The sequence below is a fragment of the Dreissena polymorpha genome, chromosome 1 (assembly GCF_020536995.1).
Source record: "Dreissena polymorpha isolate Duluth1 chromosome 1, UMN_Dpol_1.0, whole genome shotgun sequence".
NCBI classification, from domain to species: Eukaryota; Metazoa; Mollusca; class Bivalvia; order Myida; family Dreissenidae; genus Dreissena; species Dreissena polymorpha.
Window position 1 is genome coordinate 152,358,161 of NC_068355.1, and position 23,525 is coordinate 152,381,685.

At 33.9% G+C, this 23,525-nt stretch overlaps 1 protein-coding gene and 1 long non-coding RNA gene across 3 annotated transcripts in view; both read left to right on the forward strand.

Moving 5' to 3' along the window:
* The window catches only part of LOC127856171 (uncharacterized), a 44,137-nt gene that overhangs the window by 3,897 nt on the left and 16,715 nt on the right, over positions 1–23,525 (forward strand). The window lies entirely within an intron of this gene.
* Positions 952–3,774, forward strand: LOC127856487 (uncharacterized). Its single transcript, XR_008038064.1, has 3 exons — positions 952–1,432; positions 1,749–1,929; positions 2,287–3,774. It is a non-coding gene; the product is annotated as an uncharacterized LOC127856487 (long non-coding RNA).

Here is a 23,525-nt window from a genome sequence, read left to right on the forward strand (position 1 = left end):
GTATAGTTTTTTAGCTCTACCCCTTCTCGAAATAAAATACGCTTTTTAACAAAATACACTTTAAGAAGTGCATTTATTCTGCGCTTTCTCCAAAAAAGTGTATTTTTTCTGCGTCTTTCGTTTTAAAAGTACACTTAAGTGCATTAAAGTGTATTTTTCGAAATTAGAGCGCGTTTTTTCATAATCTTTTGAATTGCCAAGTGTATTTTTTCTGTACTTTTATATGATTGAGTGCGTCTTTTCAATGGAAGTGTATTTTTAACTATATCTTTTCCAAGACAGTGTGTCTTTTCAATTTAAGCGTATTTAAGTGTATTAATAAGTGTATCTTTTCTGGGTCTGAACATATTTTATACTTTTCATACATTATATATTAGTAGTAAAAATTTTGTAGTATTTACAAAAACAACACAAATACAAGTGTTATGTATGACATTATCAAATGTTTATTGATTATTTGAAAACATCAAGAAAAAAATACTATTCATAATAAATTTTTTAACAACAATGCTTAACAGCTTTAAAAAGCACAAGTTCAACTAAATCAGGCTGTGGGTCACTTATTAAAAATACTGAATGTGTCAAAAATATTATGTGGGCTTCTGGCAAGCCCACATAATATTTTTGAAAGCCCACATAATATTTTTGACACTTTCAATATTTTTAATATTTAAATTATATTTTCTCAAATTTCTTATACTGATATTTAACCCAAATAAAATTAATATCTACCACATTGTCTACTAAACACATTTTTTAAAGGCAATTAAAATAATATTTATAATAGAATTATAATTTTCTAACACCTTTCAGTATGTCAAATTGAAATATTCACAAATAAATATAATATGCTAAGGGTTATGTGCATGTATTGTAATTTGTGATTTCATAAACAATAAACAGATTGTCATTTCTCAGTAATGATATTCAATTTAAGGTCACAAAGAGAAGAATTGTTATCAGTGATGTGTATTATTCCATAAATATTTTGGTGTTGAAATGTGCCTTTATCAGTAGATATATCTCAAGCTGACACAACAGATAAAAGATCAGCTCTCCCCCAATTAAATCAAATATGCATCATAAACACTAATCTCTTATCAGTGATGCAGCAATGCCTAACAAAGGGGTGCATATCATCTGCATACTTTTGATTGGTTGATAGTTTTTGTTTTGAAAACAAGCCACTTTTGATTGGCTTAGGGCACAGGAAGTAAATTTGTTTAAACAAGCAGGTGTCAGCAACTGATAATGAGCTACATTTTTAGACATGATTTAGCAAATTAAGATTTTAAATTGTACTTGTAGTGTCAAATGTCTTGAAATACTGTCAGCATGAAGTATTGTGTGATGAAAACAAAGTGTATTTACTACAATGTAGTAAATCAAAGGAGGTCCAAAGTGGCTGGATACTGAAGAACAGTTGTAACAGGTTTGTATTTTTATTTCTGCATCCCTTTTTTAATTAAGTTCATTGAATTAATTATGATCATTATCATGTTTATGTATTGTCTCTGGTATAAGGATAAGTAAATGCATTGTAATTTTAAGGAAAACTAACACCAATTGAAACAAAAATAGATAAATATACAAATTAAAAAGTGTTAATGTTGTGTACAGTGAATTATTATGGCTGTGTTTTATGGTTATTGTCATCTTAAACTTTATTTATAGCTAAGTCTGGTCATTACTGAATGGACTTCTTTCCCTCATATTTCAATGAGAACTTTTATATTTTGATTTTAAAGGTAAAACTCTTGCCCCAAGGAAAGAATGTGCATTATCACCTGCTAAAAAAGGAAGAAACAGGGGGATACTGACTGATGTATGGACTTTAACACCAGGTTTTTACCCTTCAAGAGTTGGCCAACTAGAGTGAAGCAGGAGAGTGGGCTGTACTTGACTAAGAAAAGCTGGATTTGTTGAGAGGTAAAACTATACAGGTTATTGCATTTAAAATGCATCACACTTCCAGCGAGTCCAGACAGCCAAATGAGACCACGCATCTTAGTTCATTTTCAAACTGTATTGTCTACAAAACGCTATTTCTTTGATGATAAGAGTTTAGTCACATTTGATCACAGGATTAAAAAATTGTAAAAATAAACAAACAAAAACAACAAGCAAACAAACTTGCATTGATTTAAATTTCTAATTATAATCGCAACAAGATTACCATTACAGCAATATTTCATAGTTAAGTGAAACAAAAACCTTACAATTTAACAAGTATGAAGAATGCCTCGCCCTTTTGATAGTGTGTGATATCATGTTTATCTTTTGCAGATCAATACGCATTCAAGATCCTTAAGAAGAGAAGGACACAAGCAACATCAGTGGTAGATGTCACTCCAGCCCCTGCTTTTCCGGTCTCGCATGCTGCTTTCCAGGTCCCTCCAGCTGCCAAGATCAGGTCTAGGCACTGGCTGCCATCCAGGTCCCCCTGGCGGTTGCGGTCGTGTTCTCAAATGGCTGCTGTACTGGACTACTGGTCCCACCACCATATTCGGTCAAGGTCTCTCCAAATGCTGAAGTCCAGGTTCCTCCGGCCACTGCGGTTCAGGTACCCCCAACAGCTGTGACCTAGTTCTCTGCAGCAGCTGCGATCTAAATATATTGACCCACTGCGGAACACTGCGGTTAATCGTTTTTTCCATACAATCTTCCACAAATGCCTCATTTTATAATGAAGTGTACAATTCTTATGTTCATATTTGTTTGTGTTATAAAGATGATTTTCCTGCACATTGTGTTTTTTTCCCTTAAAACTGCATGGGGCTATTACTTTTTTTACTGAAACATATCAGCACAAAATTGTAAAAGACTTTAACATACTTTAATACAAAAAAGTGTTTAAACCCACAGGAAACCACCTTGCCAAAAACCCACAAAAACTTACTGAGCAGGTTATTGTTTGCCAAAACCTAGCGAGTGTGCGTTTCATTGTCCATATGCTTATAAATTTAATAATTAGAATGAATTATCTTTAATGTATTTTTTTTAGATATATAAACTCAAGAAACTTACATAATTTTTGCGCCACATTACAAGTTTATTTGAATTTGTGTCACTCCTAAGATTTTCCCACGGCCTCCGAATGTCTCTCTTACCCTCTGAAAGTGTTTGTGTTTAGAAATTATTTATAACGTTATTTTTAATAAATAAATCTATTTCAGACTATAAAATACTGTTCTAGCTGTTGATATGTCCCCTTTATAGTTAAAACTGAGATAACTTGTGAGTAAATAGTTGTAAATGGTTGTATATATTTCCAAGTTTGGAAAGTTATGTAGATCTCAAATGTGCTTTCATGTCCATAGTGCTTATATATTTAATAATAAGAACGAATTATCTTTGATGTCATTTTAGGTTTTTTCATATAAACTCGAAAAACTTAAATAATTTGTGCGCCACATTACAAGTTTGGCAAGAAAAAATCTTTAACAATATTAAAAACCATGTGAGGATTGAGAAAGATTTAAAAAAAACTATTTTGCTATTTGACAATTTGGTAAGCCTACATGTATGTCTTTGTCTTTCAACATATTTTATTTGCCATTGTTATTTATTGTGATATTGTTTGAAAAAATTGTATATTGACATGTTTTTTTTCAATGCATTCTTTGTATGGAACAATGTAAACCAAAAGTATAGGGACAGGGGGAAGCAGTTGCAGAGGAAAGCGGAAAAGCTTTTAAGCACCCATAGAATGGCCTTAACTACTTGTTTATTTTAAAATGATTTATGTGAATAAATGTGTTTATTTCAAAGTTTATTTGCTGTTGTTCTCTCAGATCATATTAAAACCGGCCACTTTTCATATCCAAATGAATGTTTTTTTAATAGACATTTTTAAAGATACACTTAAGTGCACTTTATACACTAAAAATACACTTGAGCGTTTTTTTTTCTTCAAAAAATACACTAGAGCGTATTTTTAAAAAAATACACTTGAGCGTATTTTTTCCCCCAAATTTTCAAAAAATACACTAGAGCGTATTTTTTTCAAAAAATACACAAGAGCGTATTTAAGTGTATTTTTTCATGTTTTCCTAAGTAAATTAAAACGCTTAAAATACGCTTCAAGTGTACTTTTTGGGGAACAAAAAAAAACGGTAAGCGAATTAATACACTTAAATACACTTAAGCGTATTAATTCACTTAAAAACACTAAAGTACACTTTAAAATACACACAAAAGTGCATTTATACACTCAAAAAGTGTATTATTTGAACAGAAAAATGCACTTGTTTAGTTAAATGCGCTTTAAAGCGCATGTTATTGGCACCATATTTTTTTCAGCAAAAAATACGGTGCCAATAACATGCGCTTTAATGCGCATTAAAAGCGCATTTAATGCGCATTAAATGCGCATTTAGTGCACTTTTTCGAGAAGGGACTGGCCGAAGGCCTGAAGAGCTTATTTTTAGTGGTTTCCGTCGTCCGTCCGTCTGTGCATGCGTTAGACTTTTTCTTGTTTACGTGATTAAGTCCACAGTTTTCATCCGATTCTTTTCAAACTTTTTCGGTGTCTTTATATTAATGAGGACTCAAACCCTATTGAAAATGGGTTACATCAGAGTAAAAAGTCCAGAATTATCTCCCCTTGAATTTGAGAAAATTGTGAAATAAGGCTTGTTTATGCAATAAAGTCCACAGTTTTCATCCAATCATTTTCCAACCTGCACACTGTCTTTATCTGAATGATGAGTCAAACCCTATTGAAAATGAGCAATATCGGAGTTATAAGTCCAGAATTATCTCCCTTTGAATTTGAGAAAAAATAACATTCAGTTTTTTTATGTGATAAAGTCCATAATTTTCATCCAATTCTTGGCAAACTTGCACAGTGTCTTTGTATCAAAGTGAACTCAAACCCTTTAAAAAAAAGAGCAATATCGAAGTTATAAATCCAGAATGACTTCCCCTTGAATATGAGAAAAATTTGAAATCCCGCTTGTTTACGCAATTTATTCCACAGTTTCCATCCAATTATTTCCAAATTTGCACAGTATCTTTATATCAATGAGGACTTGAACCCTATTGAATATGAGCAGTATCGGAGAAATAAGTACACAATAATCTCCCCTTGAATTTGAGAAAATTCTCCTTGTTTGCGCGATGAAGTACACAGTTTCCATCTTATTCTTTCCAAACTTGCACAGTGTTTATAGCAGTAGAGCGATTCAGGCTCTCATGGGCCTCTTGTTTAGATTTCGCCACCCCTGTTCCAGCCCATTGATTTTTTTTTCCAAGTGTTTTCCTATATGCTTTCAAGTACTTTATACCTGATTTTGGTGTGTGATTCCACCTGCATCACTTTCAGGTTAAGGCTGAGTTTGTTTTTTTTCTAGAGTTTGTTGACAAAAGTACAATGATAGGGCATCTCCTTCCATGTGGAGAATTAAATATCTTGTTGTTTTAATAACTTTTATCTGATAAGTTAATCAGAGCTCCAGATAAGGTTTTGTGAAATTCTTAAATAACTACCAGATTTTCAAAAAGAATTCTTAACTCTGAAATTTTATTCTTAACGTTACTACTAAGTTTTGAAAAATAATTCTAAATGACCTAAAAATAAATAATAATGGTTATTTTCATGCAAAAAAATCAAAATAAACATTCTAGCAACTTTATCTATACGAGTTCAACAGTGTCTTTTCAGTTTTATACAATTTTATTTTTCAAATTCCGTCATATGCCCAAACTGTGCTTAGATTGCATGTCTTAGATGAATTTTTACATATTTCACAATTAAAACGGGTCTCCCCTTCAATCTTTTCAACGATTAGCCACAGGACTTGTCCCTTCCACTCGTTTAATTTTTTTTGTGTTAAAGTTTGGACCCGTCATGTCGCGTTTTTGTTTAGCTTTTCCGACTGTGTCGGAAACTGAACATACAACATCTTTTAAGATCTTTTCTATAATGTCTTTCTAAACATTTAACTTCGGCTCACTTTGCGTACAATATGTTAAAAGCGTGTTTTTGGAGGCTTTGCAGTTTTTTAGGACGCTCTCTGGGCGCCGCCATTGTGTTTTGACAGATAGACTGTATATGCCGCTTTTATTGGAAAAAATGCGCTTTGTTAAACAAACCCGATAACCATTCTATATAAGCACCGCGAAGATCTTTAATACGCGACAAGAACTCAATAAAAATCGATACGAACCGATGTAAAAATAATATTCGTAACTTGATTTTGTAATTCTTAATGGTACGACAAGATTTTAAAATAAATACGTAACGGACTTGAAAATAATTCGTAATTACGAAGATACGACCCTTATCTGGAGCTCTGGTTAATGTGTGTATATCAGAGTTTATATACAGTTACTGTACCTACATTTTGTAGCTTGTGTACCTAGCACATAGATCAATACATTCCTGAACTAATATATACTGTGTTTCCTTTTACATGTTTTTTAAAGTAAATTTTCAAGAACAGTTCTGTCATTGTCAATTTGTTGCCGTTATGTTGCTTGGCTAAAGTGGGAAAAGCTTACTTCATTCATTGTTTGATTTGCTTTTCTGGGTTAGAGACTCAGAATACTTCCTATACTTTATATTTAATGTTCCATTAATGACATTCTAAGATATTTGAAGTAATATTTTAGTCTTGATTTGAATTTTTATTCCTTTATGTTAAAAACAAATCTTTTATGGCTTTTCACCAGCTCATTTTGAGCTACATCCTTTAGTACATTTTTTGCTATTTTGATGTAAAATGTCAAAATTGAAGTGTTTTGCAGAAAATGTGGAAAGAAATACAACAAAGCTTTTTGATTAAACTTGGAAATAATATTTTGAAAGGCTTTTTATTACCGATAGTAATATCCTGTTGACTGTAGAAAAAACAAAAACACATTGTACATTCCCAGTAAGTGAGCTGCCTTGGATTTTCACCTAACAATTTTTACCTGTGTTCAGGTTCTGAATTGTATTTCTTAAGTTAAAGTTAATTCTCAGTTTGTGTTTGCAATGTAAAAAAGGCGGTAAAATGGACATAAGCCCGAAACAAACAGACCCGATCCCAAAGGGAAATTGTACAAAAATTTCCAATCCCCCCCCCCCCAAATATAATTTTGTTATGCCCCCCTCCGAAGAAGAGGGGGTATATTGTTTTGCACATGTCAGTCCGTCGGTCCGTCCGTCCGTCCACCAGATGGTTTCCGGATGATAACTCAAGAATGCTTTGGCCTAGGATCATGAAACTTCATAGGTACATTGATCATGACTGGCAGATGACCCCTAACGATTTTTAGGTCACTAGGTCAAAGGTCAAGGTCACAGTGACTCGAAACAGTAAAATGATTTCCGGATGATAACTCAAGAATGCTTAGGCCTAGGATCATGAAACTTCATAGGTACATTGATCATGACTGGCAGATGACCCCTATTGATTTTTAGGTCACTAGGTCAAAGGTCAAAGTCACAGTGACTTGAAACAGTAAAATGGTTTCCAGATGATAACTCAAGAATGCTTACGCCAAGGATCATGAAACTTCATAGGAACATTGATCATGACTGGCAGATGGCCCCTATTGATTTTCAGGTCACTAGGTCAAAGGTTAAGGTCACAGTGACTCGAAACAGTAAAATGGTTTCCGGATGATAACTCAAGAATGCTTACGCCTAGGATCATGAAACTTCATAGGCACATTGATCATGACTGGCAGATGACCCCTATTGATTTTCAGGTCACTAGGTCAAAGGTCAAGGTCACAGTGACTCGAAATAATAAAATGGTTTCTGGATGATAACTCAAGAATGCTTACACCTAGGATCATGAAACTTCATAGGTACATTGATCATGACTGGCAGATGACTCCTATTGATTTTCAGGTCACTAGGTCAAAGGTCAAGGTCACAGTGACTCGAAACAGTAAAATAATTTCCGGATGATAACTCAAGAATGCTTAGGCCTAGGATCATGAAACGTCATAGGTACATTGATCATGACTGGCAGATGACCCCTATTGATTTTTAGGTCACTAGGTCAAAGTCACAGTGACTCGAAACAGTAAAATGGTTTCCAGATGATACCTCAAGAATGCTTACGCCAAGGGTCATGAAACTTCATGGGAACATTGATCATGACTGGCAGATGACCCCTATTGATTTTCAGGTCAAAGGTCAAGGTCACAGTGACTCGAAACAGTAAAATGGTTTCCGGATGATAACTCAAGAACGCTTATGCCTAGGATCATGAAACTTCATAGGTACATTGATCATGACTGGCAGATGACCCCTATTGATTTTCAGGTCACTAGGTCAAAGGTCAAGGTCACAGTGACTCGAAACAGTAAAATGGTTTCTGGATGATAACTCAAGAATGCTTACGCCTTGGATCATGAAACTTCATAGGCACATTGATCATGACTGGCAGATGACCCCTATTGATTTTCAGGTCACTAAGTCAAAGGTCAAGGTCACAGTGACAAAACACATATCCACACAATGGCTGCCACTACAACTGACAGCCCATATGGGGGACATGCATGTTTTACAAACAGCCCTTGTTTTTAGAAAAAAATGTCCAATTTATATGATTAAATAGATTAAATATAAATTTTATTTCATAAACATGTAACAATTTTTTTACTATAATTCTATAATTTATTTTAGTTTTTCCCCAAATGGCAAGGAAGAGGCTTTATGTATCAATATTTGTAAATAAATCAATTCGGACAATTTTGTTGGTAAAATTGTTTGCCATTTTATCGATTCTAAAAATCTTAAGGTAGCGCACCTCTAATGATTTCCTGCGATTTCTTCGAAGGTTGAAGAGCCTACTATTAGGTGCCGTAGCCTAGTGGTTAAGGCGATAGACTAGAAATCTTTTGGGATATTCCCGCGCAGGTTCGAATCCTGCCGACGACGTATACTTTTTTGCGACGCGTTTTATTTATTTTCTAACGTATTTGATTTAATATGGCATATAAGCTATATTTATTGTTAAATATGTTGCAATTTTTATGCACATTCTTCAATTATTAAAATTAAAACAACGTTATGGCGAAATTGGGTGATTTACTGTTGAAAATTCGAACCATGCATGTTGCATTTTTATTTTTATTTCAAAAAGTAAACGGTAAATCTGTCTATTTCTTGGTGTTTTTGCTGTATATAGTGTTTCTATAAAAACTAAGTTTAAAATATGACTTAAATGATACTATTTTGAATTTTATGACACTTTGTTTTTAACCGACCCAATTTTTACTTGGCTGAAATCACTTACATTTCATGGCGCTCTTCCATAGATAAAAATTTGTAAAAAATAAATGTCTGTAAAAGAATACTTATTTCATCTTGTTTAAACTTGAAACACCTTTACAGCATCTGTACACACCAACTGCATGCCCATATTTGGAAATTTGAATGAATTATGGAACTTTTATATACCCCAGGGGTGAAAATAAACTGGACAAAAGCCGCGCGTGGGGGTGGTTTTGAAAAAATCGGTATATTTTTTTAAAAAGCATGGAAAGCCTACCTACAAATTTGCATGTAGTTTAGTGAAATGATGCTGATTAAGAAAATAATTACTTAGATTATATTTGGATATGTGCCCATTAGAGGTGCGCTACCTTAATTTGACTCGACTCCTTTTCCTAAAATAGCTTGAAAACCACATGATTATTAATAAGTAAGTTCTTTACTAATAGCACACTGCACAATGACATGTACTTGCAAACATACTTGGGGCATATCAGAGTTCCAAGCTACATGTACTACAGGGAGTATATCACTGAGTGAGCATTTGCATGGCACAAAATTTGACAAAAATCTGCTAACAATTGCAGCTGCTGGGGGGAACAAGTGAATGAGATCAAAAGCAGTTACACATAGGTATTGCTGGGCTTAATCCTCTTGATCAAAGTTCTATGTATGTTTTGTACTGAATTTACTGTGGTTTCATAAATACATTGACATGTAAAGTGCTGTTATATTTAACGGTGGTCACTGGTTAGTAGTTTTTCACGGACCTGACAGTACGAAATAATGTTTCAGGTTAACAAATCAAACGTTAAAAGTAAAATGTATGAAAATGGTATTGATTATTGCCCCCCTGTTTCTCAAAAATCCCCCCTATTTTTGAAGTCAGGGGTAAATTCCCCCAATCCCCCCCCCTTCTTTTTATGCCCCCAGTAGGGTGGCATATAGCAGTTGAACTGTCCGTCAGTCAGTATGTGTGTATGTCAGTCTGTCTGTCTGTCTGAAAAAAACTTTAACATTTGCCATAACTTTTTCACTATTGAAGATATTTGGCATGCATGTGTATCTCATGGAGCTGAACATTTTGAGTGTTGAAAGGTGAAGGTGAAGGTCATCTTACAAGGTCAAATGTCAAATACATGATTATGGCGTCTGACTGTCCGAAAACTTTTAACATTGGCCATAACTTTTCATGCCCCCATTAGGGTGGCATATAGCAGTTGAACTGTCCGTCAGTATGTCAGTCAGTATGTCAGTCTGTCCGTCCGTCCGAAAAAAAACTTTAACGTTGGCCATAACTTTTGTAATATTGAAGATAGCAACTTGATATTTGGCATGCATGTGTATCTCATGAAGCTTCAAATTTTGAGTGGTGGAAGTTCAAGGTCAAGGTCATCCTTCAAGGTCATAGGTAAAAATAAAATACATTTAAAGCGGCGTTCTCATAAAGCTGCACATTTTGAGTGGCGGAAGTTCAAGGTCAAGGTCATCCTTCAAAGTGAAAGGTCAAAAAAAATTTTTTTTTAATTTTATTTCAAAGCGGCGCAATAGGGGACATTGTTTCTGACGAACACATCTCTTGTTCAATATTGAAGATAGCAACTTGATATTTGGCATGCATGTGTATCTCATGAAGCTGCACATTTTGAGTGGTGGAAGTTCAAGGTCAAGATCATCCTTCAAGGTCAAAGGTCAAAAAAAAAAATAATTTCAAAGCAGCGTTGCCATGAAGCTGCACATTTTGAGTAGTGGAAGTTCAAGGTCAAGGTCATCCTTCAAGGTCAAGGTCATCCTTCAAGGTCAAAGGTCAAAAAAAAATAATTCAAAGTGGCGTTCTCATGAAGCTTCACATTTTGAGTGGTAGAAGTTCAAGGTCAAGGTCATTCTTCAAGGTTAAAGGTAAAAAAAAAATGTTTTTCAAAGCGGGGCAATAGGGGGCATTGTGTTTCTGACGAACACATCTCTTGTTGATTCCTAGAATAGACACTGCCATGTGGTACATGTAATCATTTTGAAGCTGTGCATTTTCTTTTTTAGGGTGAGAAGGATGGTAGTAATTTGTTGATGTTGAGGAAGCTTAATATATATTTAAATGAAAAATCTTGCATTTAATGTTTCTTTGAAGTGCAATGATTACTAGAAAGCAAAATGCAAGAGCTTTCAATATAACCATAGTTAATGGGAAAGTTTTTAAATATAAAATGATGAACTCTGAAAGCAAACACAGTTTATTTATTTATTTTTCAACAGTTGACCTATATTTATGAGGCTTAATATACATATGAATTGTAGATTGCATCAAATATCAACAGTTGATAAACACAATTAGTCTGCTGATGGTTTAGACACCTGTTTCTATCTTGTTTCTATGTGGTAACAAACAGTGAAGTTTTGACAGCAAATGTCATTGTCAGTTATTGATACATGTAGGCCAATCACCCTTAAACTCCACCAGTCAACCTTGTATGATTGAAGTATGAGTATTGTTTTGACCATGTTCACTACATGTAGGTCATACTTATGTGCTCATGAAGTGTATTTGGTATGTGTAAGTACGTTTACTTTAACTTTAGAACTATGAATATTTTTTAACGTTTCCTTTATATGTATATATGTATGTTCTTTGAATTCAGTATCAAAACTCCCAAGTCCAGTGATTTTTTTTTTGCTTTTATTTGTTACAGCCTGTGCCATTTGAATTGGGAAAATTAGCGCGATAAACCGTGAAATAGGGAAAAATAGAGCGATAAACTATGAAATTGGGAAAAATTAAGCATTATAAATATGGGTATAAGTAACAGAATTAATATTGTTTTTAAGTGCATGTTCGGGGGTTTTCTAGCTATTTTGAGAAAAGGAGTCTGTTGAAATTGGGAATTTTTTTAAATCAATAAAAGTGGCAAATTTGGGAATTATTTATCGACAAAAAGGACTAAATAAAAGGTATATATTTTGTAAGATGTTTAAAAAAAATAAAGTTGAGATCTAGAGTTAAGAAATCATAAGAAACTTCTTTCTTTAAAAAATAAAAAAAATGTGGGAAATTTGGATTTTTTTTTGGGAAATTTTGAATTTCTTGATTGGGAAGCAGCCGAAATTCAGCGGTTATTTTGGGCAAAAAAATATCACTGAAGTCATACAGGTACAGCTTTACATGTATATGCAGCAACACACCATTAATGTACAATGGTGAATACAAGAAACACAGCTTTATATATAAGGCAATCCTTAAAAAATTGTTTGTTTGGCATAACCTGACCCAAATTTTGGTGGGTAGGTAGGTAGGGATTTTATTTATTTTTTAGTAATTTTTTTTTCTGACATTGAACTCCGACATATACCAAACTGAAAGGTAGCCTCTGGTAAAGAATTTTCTGCACTGTCCCTATCACCGCACGTGTACAAAAATGTATTGGTTAGTCTATTTTTTCTATAAAGAACTTCGAAAATATAATATAATCGACGAAAAATAATTTATCTGAAAACTACAGTCCGAAAAATTGTACGCATTTTGCACATAAAATAAAATGTGCATATCGTTTGACTCCAGAAAATGAAAACAAGTAACCTAGCAAATACATAATTTATATTCTATTTGGTTGACATATAACTTTACAATAGCATAGTTTGTGAGTAAAAAAACAAACAAAGTAATTATAACATTTTAATTTCAATCAAGAACAGAAAGGTGCAACATCTTCGACATGTAGCTAATTATTTAATTATCATCCTTTAATTCAGATTGACAGTCGGTAGAAATTTGTTAAGTGATCAGCTTAAAAATAATTTATTGAGTGTTACGCTTCTTTTCATTTGCTTATTTTTGATACGACTTTTACCATCGGCCGTTATATTGTAGGCAGACGACATGTCAACTGTGTATTCCATTATCTGCGCATAAATGACCCAATATTACCCAATAGCGAACTCAATGTTGAATAGCCAGCTACCATATGTGCTTCAAATTGTTCATGGAAACAAACAGAAAAATAGTTTAAAAAAACCACTCCGGATTAAAATGGTTGATGGTTTCAATGAAATTTAAGCAAATTCACAAATTATATTTTTCTTAAGCCAAATTCGCTATACTTTCGCAAATTGCGAACGACAGCTTGAGCCCTGTAATAGTGAGCATTTATTCCAATAATAACACGTTCGCAATGCTCGCGCTGTCGTTCACCATTTGAGTCATATGCAAAATATGGAGAATTTGGCAAAAGAAAAATCTAAATCTTAAATCTAGTAAAATTTCGTTGAAAACATCTGCCATTTTAATCCAGACTGGTTTTCTATATTTGTCTCTTTGTTTCAATGAAAGTGTTCACAATTCGAGTTAACGAAACCTGGTCTGTACCTGATTAGACATTGCTTGACCTTATTGTTAATGAAGTGCAAATGGTAGCTGGCCAATCAGCATTGAGCTCGCTTACACATGACATGATGTTATCGAATGAAACGTGAGGACGGGTGGAGCTATCGGATAATATTGGGTCATTCATGCGCAGATGTTGTATAATTTGAATACACATTTAATATCGCCGTCTGCCTCCAAAATAGCGACCGGTCGGAAAGTCGTATAAAGAGATAAGCAAATGAATATTTCTAAGCTGACCACTTTTTATCTTTCTACCGAATATTTACAGAACTGAATTAAAGAGTGATAATTAAATAATTAGTTATATGGCGATAATATTACACATCTCTGCTGATTGCCGAATTGAATTGAACGGTGATAATTAATTAATTTGTTTTTTTACTCCCAAACTATCCTGAACGACGACAGCAGCGTATTTTAATTAAAGGGATACAAGAAAAACAGGAGCGGTTTAATTGTATTTTAAGTCTAATTAATCGCATATGCATATGTCAAATAAATAGGCGACTCAAATAAATACCGTTATGCGTTTTGTTCATTGCTGCTATTCTAGATATCCTTGAAAGAGCATTCAATTAAATGACGCAAATAATCTAAAGGATAAAAAGCGGAAAGGACAAATTTAGCGGAAAGAATTTTCGGCAAGCAAAAAAAAAATTATTTTGGAAAGTAGCAAAAAAAAATTCAGTCAGGCCGATTTTAGTGGGTCAGTCGGGTTATGCCAAACAAAAGAATTTTTAAGGATGGCCTAAATACAAGAAACACAGCTTAAAGTTGAATTCAGGATTTGTAACTTCTTGGAACTTGTGGTCAAAAGCACCTGAACCTTGAGTCGCTGCTGGGTATTTTGACTGGCATTGGTGAAGTAACACAACAGAAAGTGTTACCAAAATGTTATATATTTCAAGTATTATCTGAAACTTTTAAACATGTTTGTATATGCTTGTTGCATTTGGTTTAAAGCTGAAGACATTGTCGGAAGGGTTGATTTTTTTTATCCACTCGGATTGCCATACTTTTTTTTATGTCCCCGGATCGAATGATCGGGGGTATATTGTTTTTGGCCTGTCTGTCTTTCATTTTGTCCCAAAACTTTAACCTTGGTCATAACTTTTGCAATATTGATGATAGCATCTTGGAAATTTGGCATGCACGTGTATCTCATGGAGCTGCACATTTTGAGTGGTGAAAGGTCAAGGTCATCCTTCAAGGTCTAAGGTCAAACACAGCTCTTGTTTTCTTTTTCAAACAGACATATTCTTATTGACTGAATGCGGCTTCTTAATATGTATTTTTGACTATTGATAGGATGGGTTAAGAACATGTGTGTACATATAGATGAGCATGCACTGTTACATGTACTGTTATTTTTCCTCATAGAGGTTATTTCAGCAGTCTTTAACATTGCATAAATCTTACCATTGCTCTCAACTGACACATATCTTCACCTTCCAGCATTCATATGGGAGAGTCTGGTAAATGAATGATGTCATGGGAGGAAAGTTTGTTGAAAACAGATTCCAATGCTTCTAGTTGCCACCAATAACTGAGAGCATTATCTGGAAAGAATATTGAGCTGGAGTAATGTTTTGACTGATAGTTAGGCCTCAGCAAGTTGGGTTCTCTAAAATGCCCAAAGCGAAAGAATGCTGAGATTGTTATAGTTTGTGGATTTATAACATAAAGTTGCAAAATGTCCATGGTCAATTTGCGGTATGTGACTTACTTCTTTTTTCATTGTATTGCTTACCTAAATTAAAAGAACAGGAATTCTACATAAGTAGGCCCTACACGAACACTATTTCCTCAGGAGTTACTAAGGTGATTCCTTCATTAAACAGGATGCTGTTCCCTCTGCATGAATTGCATTCAGAACCTTAATTTTATTGTGTGATACAGTTGTTGTGAAAGTAATTACTCATACATGGATATGATAAATACATTTATGCAGTCTTGTCACGGAAAGTTAACCCATTTATGCCTAGTGGACTCTCCCATACTTCTAAATTGGATCAATTTATTTCCAAAATTAGGGATGTCCAGTATATTTTTTTCTATATTTAGAATATTTCTTACAGAAATTCCTTTAAGCAAACAGCACAGACCCTGATGAGACGCCACATCATGCGGCGTCTCATCTGTGTATGAGCTGTTTGCCAAGGCCTTTTTTTATAGACGCTAGGCATAAATGGGTTAATCTAAAGAATAAACAGCATTAAATTAACATACGCAATGGTCTGTAGTGCAAAATAATAAGTACCCCCGATAAATAAATAAGGAACTGTTCGGGATATCTGATTAACAGAGTGCTGGGCTGCTCATCCAGGGATTATAAAAAGTTTGAATCCCATTGTGGTCACAAAACCTGTGTTGGGCTCTGGTCAAGAAATAACTCATGCAGTCTGTATCCTGTCTGTAGTGCTTGTAAATGCAGTTGACAGTAACTGCCATAAGTTCAGACCCAAACTTGTGGGTAACTGCTCAGACAGATAATGATTTACTAGCAAGGATAAGTTGGTTGTTGGTTATTGACTTGCTGTGCAAAACAGCAAAATATCCAATGAACAAACAAACATGTTGGTAGATCCTACAATTCACTTATCAAATGTTGAACTAGGACAAACTTAAATAATATAAATGTGAAGCAATTGTATCAAACAAATGAAAATAACATGTTTTAATAAACATAATATTTTAGCAGTTACAATTGTGTGCCGCCTTCCTTCGACTATCTGTCTGTGCAAAGGTCCCTGTCTCAGCCATAAATATTCCATAATATTAATTGATTTTGAAATAACTTGCCAAAATATCCACCATCATAATGCAATGTGTTGGATGTAACACCTGTCTCTCTTACTCAAAATCAAGGTCTCACTTAGAGGTAAAAAGTCAAAATGGGCAATAAAACAGCTTGAAAATTCCTGTCTCAGTATGAACCCATTTATGCCTAGTGGACTCTCCCATCCTTCTGAATAGGATCACTTTATTTCCAAAATGAGGGATTTCTAGTATATTAATTTCCATGTTTAGAATATTTCTTACAGAAATTCCTTTAAGCAAACAGCGCAGAACCTGATGAGACGCCGCATCATACGCTAGGCGTAAATGGGTTAACTAATCCATATATGGATGGATTTTGAATTACTGGGCACAAATGAAAACCATAATAGGAACACCTTGCTTGCAACTATGTCTCCCTAGTGCAAAGGTCAAGGTCACTTTTAAAGGTCAAATGCAAAAGTTGGCAATAAAGAGCTGGTAAATTCCTGTCTCACTCATAACTTTGCCACAGAATTATATATTTAAAAATATACGGCTCAAAAGCAATCCATCATCAGAAGATACAAATGACTACCACTTAAGTGTCCCATGTATGATCTCTTTCAGTTAATGCTCAAGGTCACAGATAGTAGGTTTTATGACAAATTTGGCCCAAAACAGTGTTTTCTTAATTAATGCATAATTTTCAGATATGAGTTAATTGTGGGGGCATCTGTGCTAGCTGTTTTGGTCAAATTGTGGCAAACATCAGGCACAAATGTGGCAAACATCAGGCGCAAATTACTATCACATAATTTTCCCTGAGTCACTGAAAACAAACACTTAAATTCTCTATTTTGAAGAATTTCAAGCAAAATAAAAAAAGCATCAAATTTAACCATCTTAGTCAAAACAACTCAACTTTCCCAAACAAAAGGGCCATAGAACCATTACCATAATGGTGAAAAAACTGCTTTATTAGGTAGAATAAAGTGAAATAATGACTTAATGACATAATTTGTTATTTACCAGAAAATTTGCCAACCTCTACCTTTGTTGTCTTTTTAATTTTATGTTATGACATAATAAGATTTTTGTGGTTTCTGTTGTTAGCAAAATTGTGTAGATAATTCTTCTTTAAACATAGTGCTATAATTATATAGCTTTTAATAGTTTAAAGAAAAAAGCTGATGAATGTAAACAAATACTGACATTTGTTAAAAAAAAATAATTTTTTACTTGAAGTAGTGGTACATGTATATGTTATTTAGACAAAAACACACGGCAGAGCTGGGCAGGACGTCTATAATCTCTCCGCTGCCGTCATAACGGCCCAAGGGCCATTATGAGCCTAGGGCCGATTATAGACGTCTGGCCCAGCTCTGCTTTGTGTTATCATTTATAATACATAAATATATCATACTATTGTTTTCATTCACTAAAATTAATTACAGTACCAGCTTTCCATACTTTTATTTTCATTCAATTTGATTACGCAATTTATGACGTATCTCATGTGATGTAATTTCTGTTATGAAACACAGTTTTAGCTAGACTCTCTGGATTTTAGGGACAACAATTCCGTTGTGGAGGATTTTAATTTAACAGTTTAAAAAATATTTTTAAGCATCAAATGAATCCAAAACCTAATTCGGATTGTGTGATTGTGTGTTTGTCATGCATAATTAGGAATATTTTTTTTGTAAATCACTCCGACAAGTCATTCGATTTCATAAATCGTAGTTTTGGTGAAAGTGGTTAGCATTTGATACAATCGTTTACAAAAATTGTGATTTTAAATCAATATAGAATAACGGATGGAATAACAAAAAAAACGGAATAGCACATCATTGTTATTTTTAGCTCGGCGTTCTGGAGAAAACCCGAGTTATTGTCATAGCCAGCTTGTCGTGTTGTCCGCCGTCTGATGTCCGAGGTCTGCGTCGTGCTAAAACCTTATGATTTGTTAAGATTTTGAACATTGGATTTTAAATCAAATTGCTTCCATGGCATCTACAACTTTGAAACTTGTAGATGCACCTTAATGAGTTCAACACGCCACACCCATTTTTGGGTCACTAGGTCAAAGGTTAAGGTCACTGTGATCTTAAAAAAACTAAATACAAATTCTGACAAGCTTTCATTTATTCAAAACTGAACCCGTAGCCGAGCGTGCCAACCGTTATGCGGTGCTCTTGTTAAGTTATCGAGGTAAATGTGTCTTTCACTATAAATTTTGCTGTTTGATGAATCCTGTTAAAGCTCAAATAGAGGCATAAATCTTATAAACAAAAGAGTTTCAGTTTCAATTGATATTTGTATTTGTCCAAATTGCTAAGTGTCATTATAATTAAGTTTGATTTTATCTTGAAGTTGTGGTTTATTTTATTGATCACTGTTGGCAGAGACTTAATGTGGATGCCATTTTGTTCAGTTGAAGCCGCACGATCCGATTCTTTTCTGATATGAAAATTCGGCCCGGCTAATCGGGCCGATATAAATTATATTGGCCCGCTATATACGTATAATGGCCCGCTCACAACGTCTTTTTGTTACTATTTATAGTAATGATATGCAATATTGCAATATAATGAATGATAATTTATTAATTTAATTTGTTTGGCCAAAAATCATTTCTTGCAAATTCTTAAAAATTGTTACCCTTGCATGTGGATTGTGTAGTGGAAATTTAACACACACAGCACTTTATTGCTATCTTTTACAGTAGCATTTTGTTTAGTCTGTTATATAACAGAATACAAGAACACGGGTATGTGTACTGGTACACATATTTTCTAAACAAACTTCTGAACATTTGACTGGAAGTTTGTACCTGGCGAATATTAGGATGAAAAGATATACTTCATACAAGTACTGAAATCTGTTATCTGCAAATACTTAAAGGTAATAAAATTCCTTTCCAAAGATTTTTGGGGATACTAAATGTGCCTTTGAGTAGTGATAATATATGTCTTGTTCTGAGAAAATTGGGCTTAATGTTGTGCCTAAAGTGTTGTCCCGGATTAGCCTGTGCAGTCCGCTAATCAGGGATGACACTTTTTCGGTAAGGAGGGACTTACTTGAAACTAAAAATACCATAAAAGCGGAAAGTGTCGTCTCTGATTAGCCTATGCGGACTGCACAGGCTAATGTGGGATGACACTTTCCACAAGCATTATTCCCAGTTTTCTCAGAACACGACTCATATATGAAAATGTATTAAGTACCTGATATTTGAATTTACATTATGTGTGCAATAATTTCTCCTGTGAAACAAAATAGCTATTTATTAAGAGATTTAACTATAGAATACAGATTAGGCACAAAAAAAGAACAAAGAAGCCTTAATTGATATCTCATATCGAATGTTCCTCATTATTGGTACATGTTTATTGTTTGAATGTATGCCAAGGAAAATACATGTACTTATGTAAACAAATAGTATATCAGTGCTCCAGCTATGCCTAAATTGAAGGGTGCCCCGCCCTGCCCTCCCGAACCTCCACCCTGCCCTTCCCAGGCCCCCCCCCCCCTGCCTTTAAAAAAATTTTTTTTTTTTTTTTTACATATGACGATTCTCTTATTACAATACATTGTAATTAATTTATTCCTCATTGTAGACATTATATTTGAATTGTTTAATAATAATGGGAATAATATATTCTAACAATTATTAATAACATATAAATTAACATGCAAGAGGAAGCATTCCAGAAACGCCCACGGGCGCGAAAGTGCTCTTTTGACAAAATACTGCGCGTCCAAAGTGCCCTTTTGACAAAAAAAGCCCCCTCCCCACCCTGCCCTTTTCAAATCCTAGCTGGAGCACTGGTATATTTTATAGTAAATGTACCCAATTTATACTGTCTTAAGCATAGGTCACACATACATTTCCAACTATCTACTGACCACCCACAACATTAATTTGTGGCATTCAACAATAACCTGTTATGTCCAAACCCCAAATAAGGGCAGTGGAAGTGTGGTCGTTAATTGATCAGAGACTTATTGGCAACTGATTGAAGACTGACCACAATCTGTGATACTAATACATGTATCTGTGATTGACAAGTGACCCTCAACAACCATCAAAAACTGGTGAATACATTTTGTTGTAGATCAAATTTGGTCGGCGCTTAGTTGTTTAATGGCCTTCAATGCTCTGTAAGCAATATTTGGATTATCAAAAAATTAAAGGTTTATTCTGAATGTTCATTATTCAATTTGTTAAAAAAAGCATTAGCATGTGTTTGTGTGAAATTGAAAAAGAAGAAAATGAGGCTTAATAACACAGATTTTCTCTGTTATTTTTGAAATTAGAGGTGATCTAGCTAACATCACCTTTGCCAATGAAATCTTGTTTAGCAACAATTTGCATTCTGTCAGCATCTATTTGATCACCTGATAGCAATTATTTGTGGGACCAGTGTATAAGAAATGAACTTTTCAAGCTACATGTACATGTTACATATTGTAATTAAACGTTTTAGGGTTCATTGTACTGAAAGATTGTCATAATTCATATCAATAAATGAAGACCAAGTCAAAAGTACTGGTGTTTTAAACATGATTTACAGGACACAAAATGACCTGAAGGCATTTTGCAACCGGCTATCTTTGATCAGATCTTTATGTTTTAATTCATTATTGACAGCTTCATAAGTGGTCCTTTATTGTGCACTCTGAGTCATTGTGAGTTCACTTACTGTGAAAGTACATTCGTTTGTGCCAAAATGAAGGGAGTGTAGACTAGTGGATGAATATAATTGACAATTTATGTGAAATTAATATTTGGATTTTATGGATAACAATCTTTTCACTATTTGAATATTCACTGTGTACTTCAATAAGTACAGAATATGTTTTATCACAGTACGTGCAATAATACAGATGAGTAGATATTTTATTGTCCCCTACCGGTGAAACCGGAGGGGACTTATGGTTTGCACTCCGTCTCTCAGTCTGTCTGTCTGTCAGTCTGTCACACTTTTCTGGATCCTGCGATAACTTTAAAAGTTCTTCATATTTTTTCATGAAACTTGGAACATGGATAGATGGCAATATGGTGATTATGCACTTCATTTCATTTTGTTCCTACATCAAGAATTCTGGTTGCTATGGCAACAAATATAAAAAAATTGTTTTACTGACAATGGTGGAGTTTCACCGGTAGGGGTCCATAATTTCTTGGCACTCTCTTGTAAAGTCTGTTTGTATAAGTAAAAGATATGTTGTAACAATTTATACCAAAGGTATTTTTATACTTTTAAAAACAATCTAAAGAAAAAGAACACTCAGAATTCATACAACATGTAAGTTATGTTCTGGAAACTTTTTTTGATATATTTTGAATTGTTTAGTCATTTTATATCTTTGTACAATCAAAAATATATTCATAGTAAAAGTATAGTAATATTTTTTAAAGGGATATAATCCAAGGGATAAGCTTCTATGAATAGAAAGAAAAAGGCATTGACATTTTTTCTATTATAACTCTCTTCTGCAGTTTTTTTTTTCATACACAGTTATTGAGCTGATTTTTGGTATGTGAGTTTACAAACATGATCTACAGATAAATTACGTGTGAAATTCATTCTGGTCCTTTGATTTTTGGGGAAGTTATGGGCTTTGGACTTAGAATTTTTTTTCGGCGTAAGCTGCATAAGCCAGCTTTTCACCCTGACTTGACCTTTGTAAGTGTCCAATAAAATTCAAATAAAATTTCCCGCGGCTAGGTACGAATGAATACACTTCATTTATTCCATTGGCTGATTTGAGTATACCACCAGAACATTGGAAACATATCCGCGTCTTTGTAACACTGTTTTACTGTATGAAACAATTTTATCTCTAATGAAAAGGCTTAATAGATAGAACAGTTTTACACTCAATTCTCGACATCAATACAGTTTGTGCGTACACCTTTTATTTTCAGAGTATTACCAGGGCAAAAGCGTTTATACTTAAAAGACTATGTTCTCATATTTAGTTCTTACTTCCATATTCCTGTCAACATGTTAACATGTAAAAGTATAAAGAGCAGTGGAAGCGAGGCCTCACTTTAAAGAATTGCATTTCAACCCGCGAGGTTTCGGGTCAAGTCGCGGACATTCAGAGTTTATATACAGGTCATCACCGGAGTTCACGGTCAGTAAAATAATCGTTATATAATAAAGACGCTATCCGTGAACTAGGTGACCTGGAATTTTCTTTAGACCAGAAATATGTTAAAAGAAGATATTCAGCAATATAATTATGGTATGTCAATAATAGATTCTTAATGTGTTTTCAACAATACAATGATAAATATTATTTTTAATAAATTTAACAATAATTATTCCACCATATTGCCTAATGTACTAAAGTGATATTATGAGCATGTAACAGTTTATAGGTGTCTATCGCAACCGTTGATTATTTTTGATGTTTCTACTTCATATACACTTATAGTAATTAATGCAGCATCAACATACTAAAACAATATACCAGAAAGAGAAAAATAATGCATTTGAATATTAACCGTACTTTCGTTTGACAACTGATCATGCGTTTACGAGTTGAACCTAAATTTAGTTTTAGTGCAGATTTGTTCATACGACACAAAGACACAATATTGTTTTACGGATCATTTCGGCTTACAGGACTGGGTGGGTCACGTAAGAATATCGAATATAAAATATATTTTTATAAACAACTGGTAGCAAGGTGAGTTGCAGATAATTAATCAGTAACCACATTTTAACTAACTATTTTGACCTGTTAATTCTTTTCAGCTCAATTCAACAGTGCAAAATGCCCATAATATCACTTTAAGCATGAGCACGATGATTCTCGATACTGTTAATAATCGAATCAAATAGCAATGCCCGACAGACCACTAAAACAGGTTTGTTCTCATGTGGCCGGTTGACTCATATGTTTAAATTTCACTTCCATTCTTCTTTTGGTTTTCTGTTTTGTATCTATAGGTTTATGACCAGCAATATGTTATAATGTAAAATAAGCCGCGAAAACTCCCCGTAACATCCCGTACTGCGTGTGATGCAGCTAAGAACTGCACAGAAAAAGACATTCGCTATCCTTGATCTCATTCATTAAACTATTTACGCCGTATATCTTTTTTAAAGATATTTCTTGTCTATAATAACTGTTTACATTTATGAATCTTGGTCA